This window comes from Hyla sarda, unplaced genomic scaffold (genome assembly GCF_029499605.1).
Source record: "Hyla sarda isolate aHylSar1 unplaced genomic scaffold, aHylSar1.hap1 scaffold_1735, whole genome shotgun sequence".
In the NCBI taxonomy this organism is placed as follows: Eukaryota; Metazoa; Chordata; class Amphibia; order Anura; family Hylidae; genus Hyla; species Hyla sarda.
Window position 1 is genome coordinate 1 of NW_026608377.1, and position 21,378 is coordinate 21,378.

At 46.1% G+C, this 21,378-nt stretch overlaps 10 non-coding genes across 10 annotated transcripts; all 10 read left to right on the forward strand.

Moving 5' to 3' along the window:
• The first annotated feature begins 47 nt into the window (after positions 1 to 47).
• LOC130312885 (U2 spliceosomal RNA) lies at positions 48 to 237 on the forward strand. Its single transcript, XR_008860947.1, has one exon. It is a non-coding gene; the product is annotated as a U2 spliceosomal RNA (small nuclear RNA).
• A 2,097-nt stretch (positions 238 to 2,334) lies between these two features.
• Positions 2,335 to 2,526, forward strand: LOC130312886 (U2 spliceosomal RNA). Its single transcript, XR_008860948.1, has one exon. It is a non-coding gene; the product is annotated as a U2 spliceosomal RNA (small nuclear RNA).
• A 2,100-nt stretch (positions 2,527 to 4,626) lies between these two features.
• On the forward strand, positions 4,627 to 4,817 carry LOC130312858 (U2 spliceosomal RNA). Its single transcript, XR_008860922.1, has one exon. It is a non-coding gene; the product is annotated as a U2 spliceosomal RNA (small nuclear RNA).
• A 2,094-nt stretch (positions 4,818 to 6,911) lies between these two features.
• On the forward strand, positions 6,912 to 7,102 carry LOC130312870 (U2 spliceosomal RNA). The gene has a single exon (XR_008860933.1). It is a non-coding gene; the product is annotated as a U2 spliceosomal RNA (small nuclear RNA).
• Positions 7,103 to 9,185: 2,083 nt separating this feature from the next.
• Positions 9,186 to 9,376, forward strand: LOC130312882 (U2 spliceosomal RNA). The gene has a single exon (XR_008860944.1). It is a non-coding gene; the product is annotated as a U2 spliceosomal RNA (small nuclear RNA).
• A 2,079-nt stretch (positions 9,377 to 11,455) lies between these two features.
• On the forward strand, positions 11,456 to 11,646 carry LOC130312890 (U2 spliceosomal RNA). Its single transcript, XR_008860950.1, has one exon. It is a non-coding gene; the product is annotated as a U2 spliceosomal RNA (small nuclear RNA).
• A 2,097-nt stretch (positions 11,647 to 13,743) lies between these two features.
• On the forward strand, positions 13,744 to 13,934 carry LOC130312891 (U2 spliceosomal RNA). Its single transcript, XR_008860951.1, has one exon. It is a non-coding gene; the product is annotated as a U2 spliceosomal RNA (small nuclear RNA).
• A 2,089-nt stretch (positions 13,935 to 16,023) lies between these two features.
• On the forward strand, positions 16,024 to 16,214 carry LOC130312859 (U2 spliceosomal RNA). The gene has a single exon (XR_008860923.1). It is a non-coding gene; the product is annotated as a U2 spliceosomal RNA (small nuclear RNA).
• A 2,089-nt stretch (positions 16,215 to 18,303) lies between these two features.
• On the forward strand, positions 18,304 to 18,494 carry LOC130312860 (U2 spliceosomal RNA). The gene has a single exon (XR_008860924.1). It is a non-coding gene; the product is annotated as a U2 spliceosomal RNA (small nuclear RNA).
• Positions 18,495 to 20,585: 2,091 nt separating this feature from the next.
• LOC130312861 (U2 spliceosomal RNA) lies at positions 20,586 to 20,776 on the forward strand. Its single transcript, XR_008860925.1, has one exon. It is a non-coding gene; the product is annotated as a U2 spliceosomal RNA (small nuclear RNA).
• The last annotated feature ends 602 nt before the right edge of the window (positions 20,777 to 21,378 follow it).

Genomic DNA, 21,378 nt, shown 5'->3' on the forward strand with positions numbered 1-21,378 from the left:
ATAGTGCCCATGAAGGGGACCTTGTTGGGCCCGCCCCTTTCACGGTTATCGCTTCTCGGCCTTTTGGCTAAGATCAAGTGTAGTATCTGTTCTTATCAGTTTAATATCTGATACGTCCCCTATCTGGGGACCATATATTAAATGGATTTTGAGAACGGGGGCCGATTTCGAAGCTTGCTTCCGTCGCCCTATGCATTGACCCGATATGGCAGTATCTTCGGGTACAGTGCACCACCCCCTTACAGGGTTAAAAAGAAAGATTCCTACTTTCATTGCTACCTGCTTGCTGGCTAGCAAGCTAGCCAGCCCTGTGGGCCTTGCTGCTGCTGCTGCTGCTGCTGCTGCTGCAGCCAAAAAACAAAAGGTGGTGCTGCTGCTGCTTCTGCTGCTTCTGCTTGTGTCTGGCCGCTGTTGGAGCGTCCAGGCACAGGACTTCTGCTGCTGCTGACTAAATGGCCTCCTTAATTGGATCATTTGAGTAGCCAGCACACCTGTGCAGGTAGGGCATGACATGATAGGCAGCTGCCTTGATAGCGGGTGGGTGCTGAATGTTCCTAATTGACAAAATAAGATTAATGCTTATGAAGAAATATAAAATCTCATCCCTTCCCCAATATCGCGCCACACCCCTACCCCTTAATTCCCTGGTTGAACTTGATGGACATATGTCTTTTTTCGACCGTACTAACTATGTAACTATGTAACATAACATGGGGGGGTCTCCTGGCTGTTCACACAGGTGTGTCATTGCTGTACATTGACCATGCATTGCTTCTGTGGTATTGCAAAGGCAAAGACAAATGCTTCCAGCCATCCATTGCACTAATGGATTGGTCATCAGCTGGCTGTCTATGTCCCGCATCAATATAGACCAAAGTACAGAGGGTTAGGCTATGCTATAGTGCACCTACCTGATGCATCAGAAGGTGCGAGGCCCTTGCTAAATTCTGTGCACAGACTTTGAGATCTATGCTTTAGACTGTATCTAAACCTGCTCCAACATGGACTGACATTCTGGCCTACTTTCAGCCGATGCGACTTGTCTGTCGCTGAACAGTCGCTTTTTATGTATTCAGCACCTATGTATAATGTTGTAAAAATGCTCTAGAAGCTAAAGTCGCAGAAATGTCACACATATTTGGCCTGCAACTTTCTGTGCGACAAATTCAGACAGGAAAAATCAGTATAAATCCTTAGAAAATTATCCCCCAGTGTCTCCATCTGCTGGCGGTATTGAATAAGCATTGCTGCACTGATGGGGTATGCATTAGACGAAAAAAAAGAAGAAAAAGAAGAATAATACGCCCAGAAAAGAGGCGAAAAGGAGAAAAACGTAAAAAAACGTGAAAAAAAAGTAAGAGGAAGAGAAGGGAAAAAAAGGTGGAAATGGGTTTAAAAGTGATTTCGGCGGAGAAATATATATATATATATATATATATATATATATATATATATATATATACGCGCACACACACACATATATATAAACGTATTCTCCGTTGAGATATTGCAGCCGCTGCTGTGTCCAGGCCCAGGAGCCTTAGCACTGTGCTGTGATGTCACTCAATACCACTGACATCACTAGGTGTAAACAACATCTCTCCTTTGCTGTGTATGTGACTATGGAGCTGTTTGGTGATGTCGTCTATTATGGCCTTCATAGAAGCAACAGGAGATTGTTGCATCCATCTAGAACCCTCAGAACTACAGTGCTATGATGTCACTCACTTCCACAGGCCTTGCAGAGTGTAAACAACAACAACCCAGCTTTGTCGTGTATGTAACCATAGGGATTGTGATGTCACCTAGAACCTTCACAGCAGCGACAGCTTTATGAGGAGCATCAGCACTGCTCTGCCTGAGCAGAACCATCACCGCCATAGGTTGTCAAATAACCCGGATTTAACCCACACAGGTAAGTCCAATGGGGTGCAGGCATGTCCTCTATGCTTACAGCTTCCCGTGGGTGTTGGTTTGATACCGTTTGGGGACAGCCAAGGAGGCATCTGCAGGCAACAAAGGTAGGTGTGTGCTTGTGTGTGTGTTTCCTATGCAGATCCTAAGCCCAGTGTCACATGCAAGTAGGAGGAGTAAGAAGGGTTCCTGGCAAATCCGGGTTATGGATTGCATTTAAAAAGGCCCCGTGGGAGTGCAATGGGCCCCTGTCTTGCTGCTTAGCAATAATGGTATGGGTTTAGGTTCTGCTGTGTGTACTGGTGGTTGACTGCCCCCCAGCCCAGAGTGTGCATGGAAAATTGTCTGGCAGCCTCCCTGACAGCAAGCAGTGATAGTGCCCATGAAGGGGACCTTGTTGGGCCCGCCCCTTTCACGGTTATCGCTTCTCGGCCTTTTGGCTAAGATCAAGTGTAGTATCTGTTCTTATCAGTTTAATATCTGATACGTCCCCCTATCTGGGGACCATATATTAAATGGATTTTTGAGAACGGGGGCCGATTTCGAAGCTTGCTTCCGTCGCCCTATGCATTGACCCGATATGGCAGTATCTTCGGGTACAGTGCACCACCCCCTTACAGGGTTAAAAAGAAAGATTCCTACTTTCATTGCTACCTGCTTGCTGGCTAGCCAGCTAGCCAGCCCTGTGGGCCTTGCTGCTGCTGCTGCTGCTGCTGCTGCTGCAGCCAAAAAACAAAAGGTGGTGCTGCTGCTGCTTCTGCTGCTTCTGCTTGTGTCTGGCCGCTGTTGGAGCGTCCAGGCACAGGACTTCTGCTGCTGCTGACTAAATGGCCTCCTTAATTGGATCATTTGAGTAGCCAGCACACCTGTGCAGGTAGGGCATGACATGATAGGCAGCTGCCTTGATAGCGGGTGGGTGCTGAATGTTCCTAATTGACAAAATAAGATTAATGCTTATGAAGAAATATAAAATCTCATCCCTTCCCCAATATCGCGCCACACCCCTACCCCTTAATTCCCTGGTTGAACTTGATGGACATATGTCTTTTTTCGACCGTACTAACTATGTAACTATGTAACATAACATGGGGGGGTCTCCTGGCTGTTCACACAGGTGTGTCATTGCTGTACATTGACCATGCATTGCTTCTGTGGTATTGCAAAGGCAAAGACAAATGCTTCCAGCCATCCATTGCACTAATGGATTGGTCATCAGCTGGCTGTCTATGTCCCGCATCAATATAGACCAAAGTACAGAGGGTTAGGCTATGCTATAAGTGCACCTACCTGATGCATCAAAAGAAAGGTGCGAGGCCCTTGCTAAATTCTGTGCACAGACTTTGAGATCTATGCTTTAGACTGTATCTAAACCTGCTCCAACATGGACTGACATTCTGGCCTACTTTCAGCCGATGCGACTTGTCTGTCGCTGAACAGTCGCTTTTTATGTATTCAGCACCTATGTATAATGTTGTAAAAATGCTCTAGAAGCTAAAGTCGCAGAAATGTCACACATATTTGGCCTGCAACTTTCTGTGCGACAAATTCAGACAGGAAAAATCAGTATAAATCCTTAGAAAATTATCCCCCAGTGTCTCCATCTGCTGGCGGTATTGAATAAGCATTGCTGCACTGATGGGGTATGCATTAGACGAAAAAAAAGAAGAAAAAGAAGAATAATACGCCCAGAAAAGAGGCGAAAAGGAGAAAAACGTAAAAAAACGTGAAAAAAAAGTAAGAGGAAGAGAAGGGAAAAAAAGGTGGAAATGGGTTTAAAAGTGATTTCGGCGGAGAAATATATATATATATATATATATATATATATATATATATATATATACGCGCACACACACACATATATATAAACGTATTCTCCGTTGAGATATTGCAGCCGCTGCTGTGTCCAGGCCCAGGAGCCTTAGCACTGTGCTGTGATGTCACTCAATACCACTGACATCACTAGGTGTAAACAACATCTCTCCTTTGCTGTGTATGTGACTATGGAGCTGTTTGGTGATGTCGTCTATTATGGCCTTCATAGAAGCAACAGGAGATTGTTGCATCCATCTAGAACCCTCAGAACTACAGTGCTATGATGTCACTCACTTCCACAGGCCTTGCAGAGTGTAAACAACAACAACCCAGCTTTGTCGTGTATGTAACCATAGGGATTGTGATGTCACCTAGAACCTTCACAGCAGCGACAGCTTTATGAGGAGCATCAGCACTGCTCTGCCTGAGCAGAACCATCACCGCCATAGGTTGTCAAATAACCCGGATTTAACCCACACAGGTAAGTCCAATGGGGTGCAGGCATGTCCTCTATGCTTACAGCTTCCCGTGGGTGTTGGTTTGATACCGTTTGGGGACAGCCAAGGAGGCATCTGCAGGCAACAAAGGTAGGTGTGTGCTTGTGTGTGTGTTTCCTATGCAGATCCTAAGCCCAGTGTCACATGCAAGTAGGAGGAGTAAGAAGGGTTCCTGGCAAATCCGGGTTATGGATTGCATTTAAAAAGGCCCCGTGGGAGTGCAATGGGCCCCTGTCTTGCTGCTTAGCAATAATGGTATGGGTTTAGGTTCTGCTGTGTGTACTGGTGGTTGACTGCCCCCCAGCCCAGAGTGTGCATGGAAAATTGTCTGGCAGCCTCCCTGACAGCAAGCAGTGATAGTGCCCATGAAGGGGACCTTGTTGGGCCCGCCCCTTTCACGGTTATCGCTTCTCGGCCTTTTGGCTAAGATCAAGTGTAGTATCTGTTCTTATCAGTTTAATATCTGATACGTCCCCTATCTGGGGACCATATATTAAATGGATTTTTGAGAACGGGGGCCGATTTCGAAGCTTGCTTCCGTCGCCCTATGCATTGACCCGATATGGCAGTATCTTCGGGTACAGTGCACCACCCCCTTACAGGGTTAAAAAGAAAGATTCCTACTTTCATTGCTACCTGCTTGCTGGCTAGCCAGCTAGCCAGCCCTGTGGGCCTTGCTGCTGCTGCTGCTGCTGCTGCAGCCAAAAAACAAAAGGTGGTGCTGCTGCTGCTTCTGCTGCTTCTGCTTGTGTCTGGCCGCTGTTGGAGCGTCCAGGCACAGGACTTCTGCTGCTGCTGACTAAATGGCCTCCTTAATTGGATCATTTGAGTAGCCAGCACACCTGTGCAGGTAGGGCATGACATGATAGGCAGCTGCCTTGATAGCGGGTGGGTGCTGAATGTTCCTAATTGACAAAATAAGATTAATGCTTATGAAGAAATATAAAATCTCATCCCCTTCCCCAATATCGCGCCACACCCCTACCCCTTAATTCCCTGGTTGAACTTGATGGACATATGTCTTTTTTCGACCGTACTAACTATGTAACTATGTAACATAACATGGGGGGGTCTCCTGGCTGTTCACACAGGTGTGTCATTGCTGTACATTGACCATGCATTGCTTCTGTGGTATTGCAAAGGCAAAGACAAATGCTTCCAGCCATCCATTGCACTAATGGATTGGTCATCAGCTGGCTGTCTATGTCCCGCATCAATATAGACCAAAGTACAGAGGGTTAGGCTATGCTATAGTGCACCTACCTGATGCATCAGAAGGTGCGAGGCCCTTGCTAAATTCTGTGCACAGACTTTGAGATCTATGCTTTAGACTGTATCTAAACCTGCTCCAACATGGACTGACATTCTGGCCTACTTTCAGCCGATGCGACTTGTCTGTCGCTGAACAGTCGCTTTTTATGTATTCAGCACCTATGTATAATGTTGTAAAAATGCTCTAGAAGCTAAAGTCGCAGAAATGTCACACATATTTGGCCTGCAACTTTCTGTGCGACAAATTCAGACAGGAAAAATCAGTATAAATCCTTAGAAAATTATCCCCCAGTGTCTCCATCTGCTGGCGGTATTGAATAAGCATTGCTGCACTGATGGGGTATGCATTAGACGAAAAAAAAGAAGAAAAAGAAGAATAATACGCCCAGAAAAGAGGCGAAAAGGAGAAAAACGTAAAAAAACGTGAAAAAAAAGTAAGAGGAAGAGAAGGGAAAAAAAGGTGGAAATGGGTTTAAAAGTGATTTCGGCGGAGAAATATATATATATATATATATATATATATATATATATATATATATATATACGCGCACACACACACATATATATAAACGTATTCTCCGTTGAGATATTGCAGCCGCTGCTGTGTCCAGGCCCAGGAGCCTTAGCACTGTGCTGTGATGTCACTCAATACCACTGACATCACTAGGTGTAAACAACATCTCTCCTTTGCTGTGTATGTGACTATGGAGCTGTTTGGTGATGTCGTCTATTATGGCCTTCATAGAAGCAACAGGAGATTGTTGCATCCATCTAGAACCCTCAGAACTACAGTGCTATGATGTCACTCACTTCCACAGGCCTTGCAGAGTGTAAACAACAACAACCCAGCTTTGTCGTGTATGTAACCATAGGGATTGTGATGTCACCTAGAACCTTCACAGCAGCGACAGCTTTATGAGGAGCATCAGCACTGCTCTGCCTGAGCAGAACCATCACCGCCATAGGTTGTCAAATAACCCGGATTTAACCCACACAGGTAAGTCCAATGGGGTGCAGGCATGTCCTCTATGCTTACAGCTTCCCGTGGGTGTTGGTTTGATACCGTTTGGGGACAGCCAAGGAGGCATCTGCAGGCAACAAAGGTAGGTGTGTGCTTGTGTGTGTGTTTCCTATGCAGATCCTAAGCCCAGTGTCACATGCAAGTAGGAGGAGTAAGAAGGGTTCCTGGCAAATCCGGGTTATGGATTGCATTTAAAAAGGCCCCGTGGGAGTGCAATGGGCCCCTGTCTTGCTGCTTAGCAATAATGGTATGGGTTTAGGTTCTGCTGTGTGTACTGGTGGTTGACTGCCCCCCAGCCCAGAGTGTGCATGGAAAATTGTCTGGCAGCCTCCCTGACAGCAAGCAGTGATAGTGCCCATGAAGGGGACCTTGTTGGGCCCGCCCCTTTCACGGTTATCGCTTCTCGGCCTTTTGGCTAAGATCAAGTGTAGTATCTGTTCTTATCAGTTTAATATCTGATACGTCCCCTATCTGGGGACCATATATTAAATGGATTTTTGAGAACGGGGGCCGATTTCGAAGCTTGCTTCCGTCGCCCTATGCATTGACCCGATATGGCAGTATCTTCGGGTACAGTGCACCACCCCCTTACAGGGTTAAAAAGAAAGATTCCTACTTTCATTGCTACCTGCTTGCTGGCTAGCAAGCTAGCCAGCCCTGTGGGCCTTGCTGCTGCTGCTGCTGCTGCAGCCAAAAAACAAAAGGTGGTGCTGCTGCTGCTTCTGCTGCTTCTGCTTGTGTCTGGCCGCTGTTGGAGCGTCCAGGCACAGGACTTCTGCTGCTGCTGACTAAATGGCCTCCTTAATTGGATCATTTGAGTAGCCAGCACACCTGTGCAGGTAGGGCATGACATGATAGGCAGCTGCCTTGATAGCGGGTGGGTGCTGAATGTTCCTAATTGACAAAATAAGATTAATGCTTATGAAGAAATATAAAATCTCATCCCTTCCCCAATATCGCGCCACACCCCTACCCCTTAATTCCCTGGTTGAACTTGATGGACATATGTCTTTTTTCGACCGTACTAACTATGTAACTATGTAACATAACATGGGGGGGTCTCCTGGCTGTTCACACAGGTGTGTCATTGCTGTACATTGACCATGCATTGCTTCTGTGGTATTGCAAAGGCAAAGACAAATGCTTCCAGCCATCCATTGCACTAATGGATTGGTCATCAGCTGGCTGTCTATGTCCCGCATCAATATAGACCAAAGTACAGAGGGTTAGGCTATGCTATAGTGCACCTACCTGATGCATCAGAAGGTGCGAGGCCCTTGCTAAATTCTGTGCACAGACTTTGAGATCTATGCTTTAGACTGTATCTAAACCTGCTCCAACATGGACTGACATTCTGGCCTACTTTCAGCCGATGCGACTTGTCTGTCGCTGAACAGTCGCTTTTTATGTATTCAGCACCTATGTATAATGTTGTAAAAATGCTCTAGAAGCTAAAGTCGCAGAAATGTCACACATATTTGGCCTGCAACTTTCTGTGCGACAAATTCAGACAGGAAAAATCAGTATAAATCCTTAGAAAATTATCCCCAGTGTCTCCATCTGCTGGCGGTATTGAATAAGCATTGCTGCACTGATGGGGTATGCATTAGACGAAAAAAAAGAAGAAAAAGAAGAATAATACGCCCAGAAAAGAGGCGAAAAGGAGAAAAACGTAAAAAAACGTGAAAAAAAAGTAAGAGGAAGAGAAGGGAAAAAAAGGTGGAAATGGGTTTAAAAGTGATTTCGGCGGAGAAATATATATATATATATATATATATATATATATATATATATATACGCGCACACACACACATATATATAAACGTATTCTCCGTTGAGATATTGCAGCCGCTGCTGTGTCCAGGCCCAGGAGCCTTAGCACTGTGCTGTGATGTCACTCAATACCACTGACATCACTAGGTGTAAACAACATCTCTCCTTTGCTGTGTATGTGACTATGGAGCTGTTTGGTGATGTCGTCTATTATGGCCTTCATAGAAGCAACAGGAGATTGTTGCATCCATCTAGAACCCTCAGAACTACAGTGCTATGATGTCACTCACTTCCACAGGCCTTGCAGAGTGTAAACAACAACAACCCAGCTTTGTCGTGTATGTAACCATAGGGATTGTGATGTCACCTAGAACCTTCACAGCAGCGACAGCTTTATGAGGAGCATCAGCACTGCTCTGCCTGAGCAGAACCATCACCGCCATAGGTTGTCAAATAACCCGGATTTAACCCACACAGGTAAGTCCAATGGGGTGCAGGCATGTCCTCTATGCTTACAGCTTCCCGTGGGTGTTGGTTTGATACCGTTTGGGGACAGCCAAGGAGGCATCTGCAGGCAACAAAGGTAGGTGTGTGCTTGTGTGTGTGTTTCCTATGCAGATCCTAAGCCCAGTGTCACATGCAAGTAGGAGGAGTAAGAAGGGTTCCTGGCAAATCCGGGTTATGGATTGCATTTAAAAAGGCCCCGTGGGAGTGCAATGGGCCCCTGTCTTGCTGCTTAGCAATAATGGTATGGGTTTAGGTTCTGCTGTGTGTACTGGTGGTTGACTGCCCCCCAGCCCAGAGTGTGCATGGAAAATTGTCTGGCAGCCTCCCTGACAGCAAGCAGTGATAGTGCCCATGAAGGGGACCTTGTTGGGCCCGCCCCTTTCACGGTTATCGCTTCTCGGCCTTTTGGCTAAGATCAAGTGTAGTATCTGTTCTTATCAGTTTAATATCTGATACGTCCCCTATCTGGGGACCATATATTAAATGGATTTTTGAGAACGGGGGCCGATTTCGAAGCTTGCTTCCGTCGCCCTATGCATTGACCCGATATGGCAGTATCTTCGGGTACAGTGCACCACCCCCTTACAGGGTTAAAAAGAAAGATTCCTACTTTCATTGCTACCTGCTTGCTGGCTAGCCAGCTAGCCAGCCCTGTGGGCCTTGCTGCTGCTGCTGCTGCTGCTGCAGCCAAAAAACAAAAGGTGGTGCTGCTGCTGCTTCTGCTGCTTCTGCTTGTGTCTGGCCGCTGTTGGAGCGTCCAGGCACAGGACTTCTGCTGCTGCTGACTAAATGGCCTCCTTAATTGGATCATTTGAGTAGCCAGCACACCTGTGCAGGTAGGGCATGACATGATAGGCAGCTGCCTTGATAGCGGGTGGGTGCTGAATGTTCCTAATTGACAAAATAAGATTAATGCTTATGAAGAAATATAAAATCTCATCCCTTCCCCAATATCGCGCCACACCCCTACCCCTTAATTCCCTGGTTGAACTTGATGGACATATGTCTTTTTTCGACCGTACTAACTATGTAACTATGTAACATAACATGGGGGGGTCTCCTGGCTGTTCACACAGGTGTGTCATTGCTGTACATTGACCATGCATTGCTTCTGTGGTATTGCAAAGGCAAAGACAAATGCTTCCAGCCATCCATTGCACTAATGGATTGGTCATCAGCTGGCTGTCTATGTCCCGCATCAATATAGACCAAAGTACAGAGGGTTAGGCTATGCTATAGTGCACCTACCTGATGCATCAGAAGGTGCGAGGCCCTTGCTAAATTCTGTGCACAGACTTTGAGATCTATGCTTTAGACTGTATCTAAACCTGCTCCAACATGGACTGACATTCTGGCCTACTTTCAGCCGATGCGACTTGTCTGTCGCTGAACAGTCGCTTTTTATGTATTCAGCACCTATGTATAATGTTGTAAAAATGCTCTAGAAGCTAAAGTCGCAGAAATGTCACACATATTTGGCCTGCAACTTTCTGTGCGACAAATTCAGACAGGAAAAATCAGTATAAATCCTTAGAAAATTATCCCCCAGTGTCTCCATCTGCTGGCGGTATTGAATAAGCATTGCTGCACTGATGGGGTATGCATTAGACGAAAAAAAAGAAGAAAAAGAAGAATAATACGCCCAGAAAAGAGGCGAAAAGGAGAAAAACGTAAAAAAACGTGAAAAAAAAGTAAGAGGAAGAGAAGGGAAAAAAAGGTGGAAATGGGTTTAAAAGTGATTTCGGCGGAGAAATATATATATATATATATATATATATATATATATACGCGCACACACACACATATATATAAACGTATTCTCCGTTGAGATATTGCAGCCGCTGCTGTGTCCAGGCCCAGGAGCCTTAGCACTGTGCTGTGATGTCACTCAATACCACTGACATCACTAGGTGTAAACAACATCTCTCCTTTGCTGTGTATGTGACTATGGAGCTGTTTGGTGATGTCGTCTATTATGGCCTTCATAGAAGCAACAGGAGATTGTTGCATCCATCTAGAACCCTCAGAACTACAGTGCTATGATGTCACTCACTTCCACAGGCCTTGCAGAGTGTAAACAACAACAACCCAGCTTTGTCGTGTATGTAACCATAGGGATTGTGATGTCACCTAGAACCTTCACAGCAGCGACAGCTTTATGAGGAGCATCAGCACTGCTCTGCCTGAGCAGAACCATCACCGCCATAGGTTGTCAAATAACCCGGATTTAACCCACACAGGTAAGTCCAATGGGGTGCAGGCATGTCCTCTATGCTTACAGCTTCCCGTGGGTGTTGGTTTGATACCGTTTGGGGACAGCCAAGGAGGCATCTGCAGGCAACAAAGGTAGGTGTGTGCTTGTGTGTGTGTTTCCTATGCAGATCCTAAGCCCAGTGTCACATGCAAGTAGGAGGAGTAAGAAGGGTTCCTGGCAAATCCGGGTTATGGATTGCATTTAAAAAGGCCCCGTGGGAGTGCAATGGGCCCCTGTCTTGCTGCTTAGCAATAATGGTATGGGTTTAGGTTCTGCTGTGTGTACTGGTGGTTGACTGCCCCCCAGCCCAGAGTGTGCATGGAAAATTGTCTGGCAGCCTCCCTGACAGCAAGCAGTGATAGTGCCCATGAAGGGGACCTTGTTGGGCCCGCCCCTTTCACGGTTATCGCTTCTCGGCCTTTTGGCTAAGATCAAGTGTAGTATCTGTTCTTATCAGTTTAATATCTGATACGTCCCCTATCTGGGGACCATATATTAAATGGATTTTTGAGAACGGGGGCCGATTTCGAAGCTTGCTTCCGTCGCCCTATGCATTGACCCGATATGGCAGTATCTTCGGGTACAGTGCACCACCCCCTTACAGGGTTAAAAAGAAAGATTCCTACTTTCATTGCTACCTGCTTGCTGGCTAGCAAGCTAGCCAGCCCTGTGGGCCTTGCTGCTGCTGCTGCTGCTGCTGCTGCTGCAGCCAAAAAACAAAAGGTGGTGCTGCTGCTGCTTCTGCTGCTTCTGCTTGTGTCTGGCCGCTGTTGGAGCGTCCAGGCACAGGACTTCTGCTGCTGCTGACTAAATGGCCTCCTTAATTGGATCATTTGAGTAGCCAGCACACCTGTGCAGGTAGGGCATGACATGATAGGCAGCTGCCTTGATAGCGGGTGGGTGCTGAATGTTCCTAATTGACAAAATAAGATTAATGCTTATGAAGAAATATAAAATCTCATCCCTTCCCCAATATCGCGCCACACCCCTACCCCTTAATTCCCTGGTTGAACTTGATGGACATATGTCTTTTTTCGACCGTACTAACTATGTAACTATGTAACATAACATGGGGGGGTCTCCTGGCTGTTCACACAGGTGTGTCATTGCTGTACATTGACCATGCATTGCTTCTGTGGTATTGCAAAGGCAAAGACAAATGCTTCCAGCCATCCATTGCACTAATGGATTGGTCATCAGCTGGCTGTCTATGTCCCGCATCAATATAGACCAAAGTACAGAGGGTTAGGCTATGCTATAGTGCACCTACCTGATGCATCAGAAGGTGCGAGGCCCTTGCTAAATTCTGTGCACAGACTTTGAGATCTATGCTTTAGACTGTATCTAAACCTGCTCCAACATGGACTGACATTCTGGCCTACTTTCAGCCGATGCGACTTGTCTGTCGCTGAACAGTCGCTTTTTATGTATTCAGCACCTATGTATAATGTTGTAAAAATGCTCTAGAAGCTAAAGTCGCAGAAATGTCACACATATTTGGCCTGCAACTTTCTGTGCGACAAATTCAGACAGGAAAAATCAGTATAAATCCTTAGAAAATTATCCCCCAGTGTCTCCATCTGCTGGCGGTATTGAATAAGCATTGCTGCACTGATGGGGTATGCATTAGACGAAAAAAAAGAAGAAAAAGAAGAATAATACGCCCAGAAAAGAGGCGAAAAGGAGAAAAACGTAAAAAAACGTGAAAAAAAAGTAAGAGGAAGAGAAGGGAAAAAAAGGTGGAAATGGGTTTAAAAGTGATTTCGGCGGAGAAATATATATATATATATATATATATATATATATATATATATATATATACGCGCACACACACACATATATATAAACGTATTCTCCGTTGAGATATTGCAGCCGCTGCTGTGTCCAGGCCCAGGAGCCTTAGCACTGTGCTGTGATGTCACTCAATACCACTGACATCACTAGGTGTAAACAACATCTCTCCTTTGCTGTGTATGTGACTATGGAGCTGTTTGGTGATGTCGTCTATTATGGCCTTCATAGAAGCAACAGGAGATTGTTGCATCCATCTAGAACCCTCAGAACTACAGTGCTATGATGTCACTCACTTCCACAGGCCTTGCAGAGTGTAAACAACAACAACCCAGCTTTGTCGTGTATGTAACCATAGGGATTGTGATGTCACCTAGAACCTTCACAGCAGCGACAGCTTTATGAGGAGCATCAGCACTGCTCTGCCTGAGCAGAACCATCACCGCCATAGGTTGTCAAATAACCCGGATTTAACCCACACAGGTAAGTCCAATGGGGTGCAGGCATGTCCTCTATGCTTACAGCTTCCCGTGGGTGTTGGTTTGATACCGTTTGGGGACAGCCAAGGAGGCATCTGCAGGCAACAAAGGTAGGTGTGTGCTTGTGTGTGTGTTTCCTATGCAGATCCTAAGCCCAGTGTCACATGCAAGTAGGAGGAGTAAGAAGGGTTCCTGGCAAATCCGGGTTATGGATTGCATTTAAAAAGGCCCCGTGGGAGTGCAATGGGCCCCTGTCTTGCTGCTTAGCAATAATGGTATGGGTTTAGGTTCTGCTGTGTGTACTGGTGGTTGACTGCCCCCCAGCCCAGAGTGTGCATGGAAAATTGTCTGGCAGCCTCCCTGACAGCAAGCAGTGATAGTGCCCATGAAGGGGACCTTGTTGGGCCCGCCCCTTTCACGGTTATCGCTTCTCGGCCTTTTGGCTAAGATCAAGTGTAGTATCTGTTCTTATCAGTTTAATATCTGATACGTCCCCTATCTGGGGACCATATATTAAATGGATTTTTGAGAACGGGGGCCGATTTCGAAGCTTGCTTCCGTCGCCCTATGCATTGACCCGATATGGCAGTATCTTCGGGTACAGTGCACCACCCCCTTACAGGGTTAAAAAGAAAGATTCCTACTTTCATTGCTACCTGCTTGCTGGCTAGCCAGCTAGCCAGCCCTGTGGGCCTTGCTGCTGCTGCTGCTGCTGCTGCAGCCAAAAAACAAAAGGTGGTGCTGCTGCTGCTTCTGCTGCTTCTGCTTGTGTCTGGCCGCTGTTGGAGCGTCCAGGCACAGGACTTCTGCTGCTGCTGACTAAATGGCCTCCTTAATTGGATCATTTGAGTAGCCAGCACACCTGTGCAGGTAGGGCATGACATGATAGGCAGCTGCCTTGATAGCGGGTGGGTGCTGAATGTTCCTAATTGACAAAATAAGATTAATGCTTATGAAGAAATATAAAATCTCATCCCTTCCCCAATATCGCGCCACACCCCTACCCCTTAATTCCCTGGTTGAACTTGATGGACATATGTCTTTTTTCGACCGTACTAACTATGTAACTATGTAACATAACATGGGGGGGTCTCCTGGCTGTTCACACAGGTGTGTCATTGCTGTACATTGACCATGCATTGCTTCTGTGGTATTGCAAAGGCAAAGACAAATGCTTCCAGCCATCCATTGCACTAATGGATTGGTCATCAGCTGGCTGTCTATGTCCCGCATCAATATAGACCAAAGTACAGAGGGTTAGGCTATGCTATAGTGCACCTACCTGATGCATCAGAAGGTGCGAGGCCCTTGCTAAATTCTGTGCACAGACTTTGAGATCTATGCTTTAGACTGTATCTAAACCTGCTCCAACATGGACTGACATTCTGGCCTACTTTCAGCCGATGCGACTTGTCTGTCGCTGAACAGTCGCTTTTTATGTATTCAGCACCTATGTATAATGTTGTAAAAATGCTCTAGAAGCTAAAGTCGCAGAAATGTCACACATATTTGGCCTGCAACTTTCTGTGCGACAAATTCAGACAGGAAAAATCAGTATAAATCCTTAGAAAATTATCCCCCAGTGTCTCCATCTGCTGGCGGTATTGAATAAGCATTGCTGCACTGATGGGGTATGCATTAGACGAAAAAAAAGAAGAAAAAGAAGAATAATACGCCCAGAAAAGAGGCGAAAAGGAGAAAAACGTAAAAAAACGTGAAAAAAAAGTAAGAGGAAGAGAAGGGAAAAAAAGGTGGAAATGGGTTTAAAAGTGATTTCGGCGGAGAAATATATATATATATATATATATATATATATATATATATATATATACGCGCACACACACACATATATATAAACGTATTCTCCGTTGAGATATTGCAGCCGCTGCTGTGTCCAGGCCCAGGAGCCTTAGCACTGTGCTGTGATGTCACTCAATACCACTGACATCACTAGGTGTAAACAACATCTCTCCTTTGCTGTGTATGTGACTATGGAGCTGTTTGGTGATGTCGTCTATTATGGCCTTCATAGAAGCAACAGGAGATTGTTGCATCCATCTAGAACCCTCAGAACTACAGTGCTATGATGTCACTCACTTCCACAGGCCTTGCAGAGTGTAAACAACAACAACCCAGCTTTGTCGTGTATGTAACCATAGGGATTGTGATGTCACCTAGAACCTTCACAGCAGCGACAGCTTTATGAGGAGCATCAGCACTGCTCTGCCTGAGCAGAACCATCACCGCCATAGGTTGTCAAATAACCCGGATTTAACCCACACAGGTAAGTCCAATGGGGTGCAGGCATGTCCTCTATGCTTACAGCTTCCCGTGGGTGTTGGTTTGATACCGTTTGGGGACAGCCAAGGAGGCATCTGCAGGCAACAAAGGTAGGTGTGTGCTTGTGTGTGTGTTTCCTATGCAGATCCTAAGCCCAGTGTCACATGCAAGTAGGAGGAGTAAGAAGGGTTCCTGGCAAATCCGGGTTATGGATTGCATTTAAAAAGGCCCCGTGGGAGTGCAATGGGCCCCTGTCTTGCTGCTTAGCAATAATGGTATGGGTTTAGGTTCTGCTGTGTGTACTGGTGGTTGACTGCCCCCCAGCCCAGAGTGTGCATGGAAAATTGTCTGGCAGCCTCCCTGACAGCAAGCAGTGATAGTGCCCATGAAGGGGACCTTGTTGGGCCCGCCCCTTTCACGGTTATCGCTTCTCGGCCTTTTGGCTAAGATCAAGTGTAGTATCTGTTCTTATCAGTTTAATATCTGATACGTCCCCTATCTGGGGACCATATATTAAATGGATTTTTGAGAACGGGGGCCGATTTCGAAGCTTGCTTCCGTCGCCCTATGCATTGACCCGATATGGCAGTATCTTCGGGTACAGTGCACCACCCCCTTACAGGGTTAAAAAGAAAGATTCCTACTTTCATTGCTACCTGCTTGCTGGCTAGCCAGCTAGCCAGCCCTGTGGGCCTTGCTGCTGCTGCTGCTGCTGCTGCAGCCAAAAAACAAAAGGTGGTGCTGCTGCTGCTTCTGCTGCTTCTGCTTGTGTCTGGCCGCTGTTGGAGCGTCCAGGCACAGGACTTCTGCTGCTGCTGACTAAATGGCCTCCTTAATTGGATCATTTGAGTAGCCAGCACACCTGTGCAGGTAGGGCATGACATGATAGGCAGCTGCCTTGATAGCGGGTGGGTGCTGAATGTTCCTAATTGACAAAATAAGATTAATGCTTATGAAGAAATATAAAATCTCATCCCTTCCCCAATATCGCGCCACACCCCTACCCCTTAATTCCCTGGTTGAACTTGATGGACATATGTCTTTTTTCGACCGTACTAACTATGTAACTATGTAACATAACATGGGGGGGTCTCCTGGCTGTTCACACAGGTGTGTCATTGCTGTACATTGACCATGCATTGCTTCTGTGGTATTGCAAAGGCAAAGACAAATGCTTCCAGCCATCCATTGCACTAATGGATTGGTCATCAGCTGGCTGTCTATGTCCCGCATCAATATAGACCAAAGTACAGAGGGTTAGGCTATGCTATAGTGCACCTACCTGATGCATCAGAAGGTGCGAGGCCCTTGCTAAATTCTGTGCACAGACTTTGAGATCTATGCTTTAGACTGTATCTAAACCTGCTCCAACATGGACTGACATTCTGGCCTACTTTCAGCCGATGCGACTTGTCTGTCGCTGAACAGTCGCTTTTTATGTATTCAGCACCTATGTATAATGTTGTAAAAATGCTCTAGAAGCTAAAGTCGCAGAAATGTCACACATATTTGGCCTGCAACTTTCTGTGCGACAAATTCAGACAGGAAAAATCAGTATAAATCCTTAGAAAATTATCCCCCAGTGTCTCCATCTGCTGGCGGTATTGAATAAGCATTGCTGCACTGATGGGGTATGCATTAGACGAAAAAAAAGAAGAAAAAGAAGAATAATACGCCCAGAAAAGAGGCGAAAAGGAGAAAAACGTAAAAAAACGTGAAAAAAAAGTAAGAGGAAGAGAAGGGAAAAAAAGGTGGAAATGGGTTTAAAAGTGATTTCGGCGGAGAAATATATATATATATATATATATATATATATATATATATATATATACGCGCACACACACACATATATATAAACGTATTCTCCGTTGAGATATTGCAGCCGCTGCTGTGTCCAGGCCCAGGAGCCTTAGCACTGTGCTGTGATGTCACTCAATACCACTGACATCACTAGGTGTAAACAACATCTCTCCTTTGCTGTGTATGTGACTATGGAGCTGTTTGGTGATGTCGTCTATTATGGCCTTCATAGAAGCAACAGGAGATTGTTGCATCCATCTAGAACCCTCAGAACTACAGTGCTATGATGTCACTCACTTCCACAGGCCTTGCAGAGTGTAAACAACAACAACCCAGCTTTGTCGTGTATGTAACCATAGGGATTGTGATGTCACCTAGAACCTTCACAGCAGCGACAGCTTTATGAGGAGCATCAGCACTGCTCTGCCTGAGCAGAACCATCACCGCCATAGGTTGTCAAATAACCCGGATTTAACCCACACAGGTAAGTCCAATGGGGTGCAGGCATGTCCTCTATGCTTACAGCTTCCCGTGGGTGTTGGTTTGATACCGTTTGGGGACAGCCAAGGAGGCATCTGCAGGCAACAAAGGTAGGTGTGTGCTTGTGTGTGTGTTTCCTATGCAGATCCTAAGCCCAGTGTCACATGCAAGTAGGAGGAGTAAGAAGGGTTCCTGGCAAATCCGGGTTATGGATTGCATTTAAAAAGGCCCCGTGGGAGTGCAATGGGCCCCTGTCTTGCTGCTTAGCAATAATGGTATGGGTTTAGGTTCTGCTGTGTGTACTGGTGGTTGACTGCCCCCCAGCCCAGAGTGTGCATGGAAAATTGTCTGGCAGCCTCCCTGACAGCAAGCAGTGATAGTGCCCATGAAGGGGACCTTGTTGGGCCCGCCCCTTTCACGGTTATCGCTTCTCGGCCTTTTGGCTAAGATCAAGTGTAGTATCTGTTCTTATCAGTTTAATATCTGATACGTCCCCTATCTGGGGACCATATATTAAATGGATTTTTGAGAACGGGGGCCGATTTCGAAGCTTGCTTCCGTCGCCCTATGCATTGACCCGATATGGCAGTATCTTCGGGTACAGTGCACCACCCCCTTACAGGGTTAAAAAGAAAGATTCCTACTTTCATTGCTACCTGCTTGCTGGCTAGCCAGCTAGCCAGCCCTGTGGGCCTTGCTGCTGCTGCTGCTGCTGCTGCAGCCAAAAAACAAAAGGTGGTGCTGCTGCTGCTTCTGCTGCTTCTGCTTGTGTCTGGCCGCTGTTGGAGCGTCCAGGCACAGGACTTCTGCTGCTGCTGACTAAATGGCCTCCTTAATTGGATCATTTGAGTAGCCAGCACACCTGTGCAGGTAGGGCATGACATGATAGGCAGCTGCCTTGATAGCGGGTGGGTGCTGAATGTTCCTAATTGACAAAATAAGATTAATGCTTATGAAGAAATATAAAATCTCATCCCTTCCCCAATATCGCGCCACACCCCTACCCCTTAATTCCCTGGTTGAACTTGATGGACATATGTCTTTTTTCGACCGTACTAACTATGTAACTATGTAACATAACATGGGGGGGTCTCCTGGCTGTTCACACAGGTGTGTCATTGCTGTACATTGACCATGCATTGCTTCTGTGGTATTGCAAAGGCAAAGACAAATGCTTCCAGCCATCCATTGCACTAATGGATTGGTCATCAGCTGGCTGTCTATGTCCCGCATCAATATAGACCAAAGTACAGAGGGTTAGGCTATGCTATAGTGCACCTACCTGATGCATCAGAAGGTGCGAGGCCCTTGCTAAATTCTGTGCACAGACTTTGAGATCTATGCTTTAGACTGTATCTAAACCTGCTCCAACATGGACTGACATTCTGGCCTACTTTCAGCCGATGCGACTTGTCTGTCGCTGAACAGTCGCTTTTTATGTATTCAGCACCTATGTATAATGTTGTAAAAATGCTCTAGAAGCTAAAGTCGCAGAAATGTCACACATATTTGGCCTGCAACTTTCTGTGCGACAAATTCAGACAGGAAAAATCAGTATAAATCCTTAGAAAATTATCCCCCAGTGTCTCCATCTGCTGGCGGTATTGAATAAGCATTGCTGCACTGATGGGGTATGCATTAGACGAAAAAAAAGAAGAAAAAGAAGAATAATACGCCCAGAAAAGAGGCGAAAAGGAGAAAAACGTAAAAAAACGTGAAAAAAAAGTAAGAGGAAGAGAAGGGAAAAAAAGGTGGAAATGGGTTTAAAAGTGATTTCGGCGGAGAAATATATATATATATATATATATATATATATATATATATATATATATACGCGCACACACACACATATATATAAACGTATTCTCCGTTGAGATATTGCAGCCGCTGCTGTGTCCAGGCCCAGGAGCCTTAGCACTGTGCTGTGATGTCACTCAATACCACTGACATCACTAGGTGTAAACAACATCTCTCCTTTGCTGTGTATGTGACTATGGAGCTGTTTGGTGATGTCGTTTATTATGGCCTTCATAGAAGCAACAGGAGATTGTTGCATCCATCTAGAACCCTCAGAACTACAGTGCTATGATGTCACTCACTTCCACAGGCCTTGCAGAGTGTAAACAACAACAACCCAGCTTTGTCGTGTATGTAACCATAGGGATTGTGATGTCACCTAGAACCTTCACAGCAGCGACAGCTTTATGAGGAGCATCAGCACTGCTCTGCCTGAGCAGAACCATCACCGCCATAGGTTGTCAAATAACCCGGATTTAACCCACACAGGTAAGTCCAATGGGGTGCAGGCATGTCCTCTATGCTTACAGCTTCCCGTGGGTGTTGGTTTGATACCGTTTGGGGACAGCCAAGGAGGCATCTGCAGGCAACAAAGGTAGGTGTGTGCTTGTGTGTGTGTTTCCTATGCAGATCCTAAGCCCAGTGTCACATGCAAGTAGGAGGAGTAAGAAGGGTTCCTGGCAAATCCGGGTTATGGATTGCATTTAAAAAGGCCCCGTGGGAGTGCAATGGGCCCCTGTCTTGCTGCTTAGCAATAATGGTATGGGTTTAGGTTCTGCTGTGTGTACTGGTGGTTGACTGCCCCCCAGCCCAGAGTGTGCATGGAAAATTGTCTGGCAGCCTCCCTGACAGCAAGCAGTGATAGTGCCCATGAAGGGGACCTTGTTGGGCCCGCCCCTTTCACGGTTATCGCTTCTCGGCCTTTTGGCTAAGATCAAGTGTAGTATCTGTTCTTATCAGTTTAATATCTGATACGTCCCCTATCTGGGGACCATATATTAAATGGATTTTTGAGAACGGGGGCCGATTTCGAAGCTTGCTTCCGTCGCCCTATGCATTGACCCGATATGGCAGTATCTTCGGGTACAGTGCACCACCCCCTTACAGGGTTAAAAAGAAAGATTCCTACTTTCATTGCTACCTGCTTGCTGGCTAGCCAGCTAGCCAGCCCTGTGGGCCTTGCTGCTGCTGCTGCTGCTGCTGCAGCCAAAAAACAAAAGGTGGTGCTGCTGCTGCTTCTGCTGCTTCTGCTTGTGTCTGGCCGCTGTTGGAGCGTCCAGGCACAGGACTTCTGCTGCTGCTGACTAAATGGCCTCCTTAATTGGATCATTTGAGTAGCCAGCACACCTGTGCAGGTAGGGCATGACATGATAGGCAGCTGCCTTGATAGCGGGTGGGTGCTGAATGTTCCTAATTGACAAAATAAGATTAATGCTTATGAAGAAATATAAAATCTCATCCCTTCCCCAATATCGCGCCACACCCCTACCCCTTAATTCCCTGGTTGAACTTGATGGACATATGTCTTTTTTCGACCGTACTAACTATGTAACTATGTAACATAACATGGGGGGGTCTCCTGGCTGTTCACACAGGTGTGTCATTGCTGTACATTGACCATGCATTGCTTCTGTGGTATTGCAAAGGCAAAGACAAATGCTTCCAGCCATCCATTGCACTAATGGATTGGTCATCAGCTGG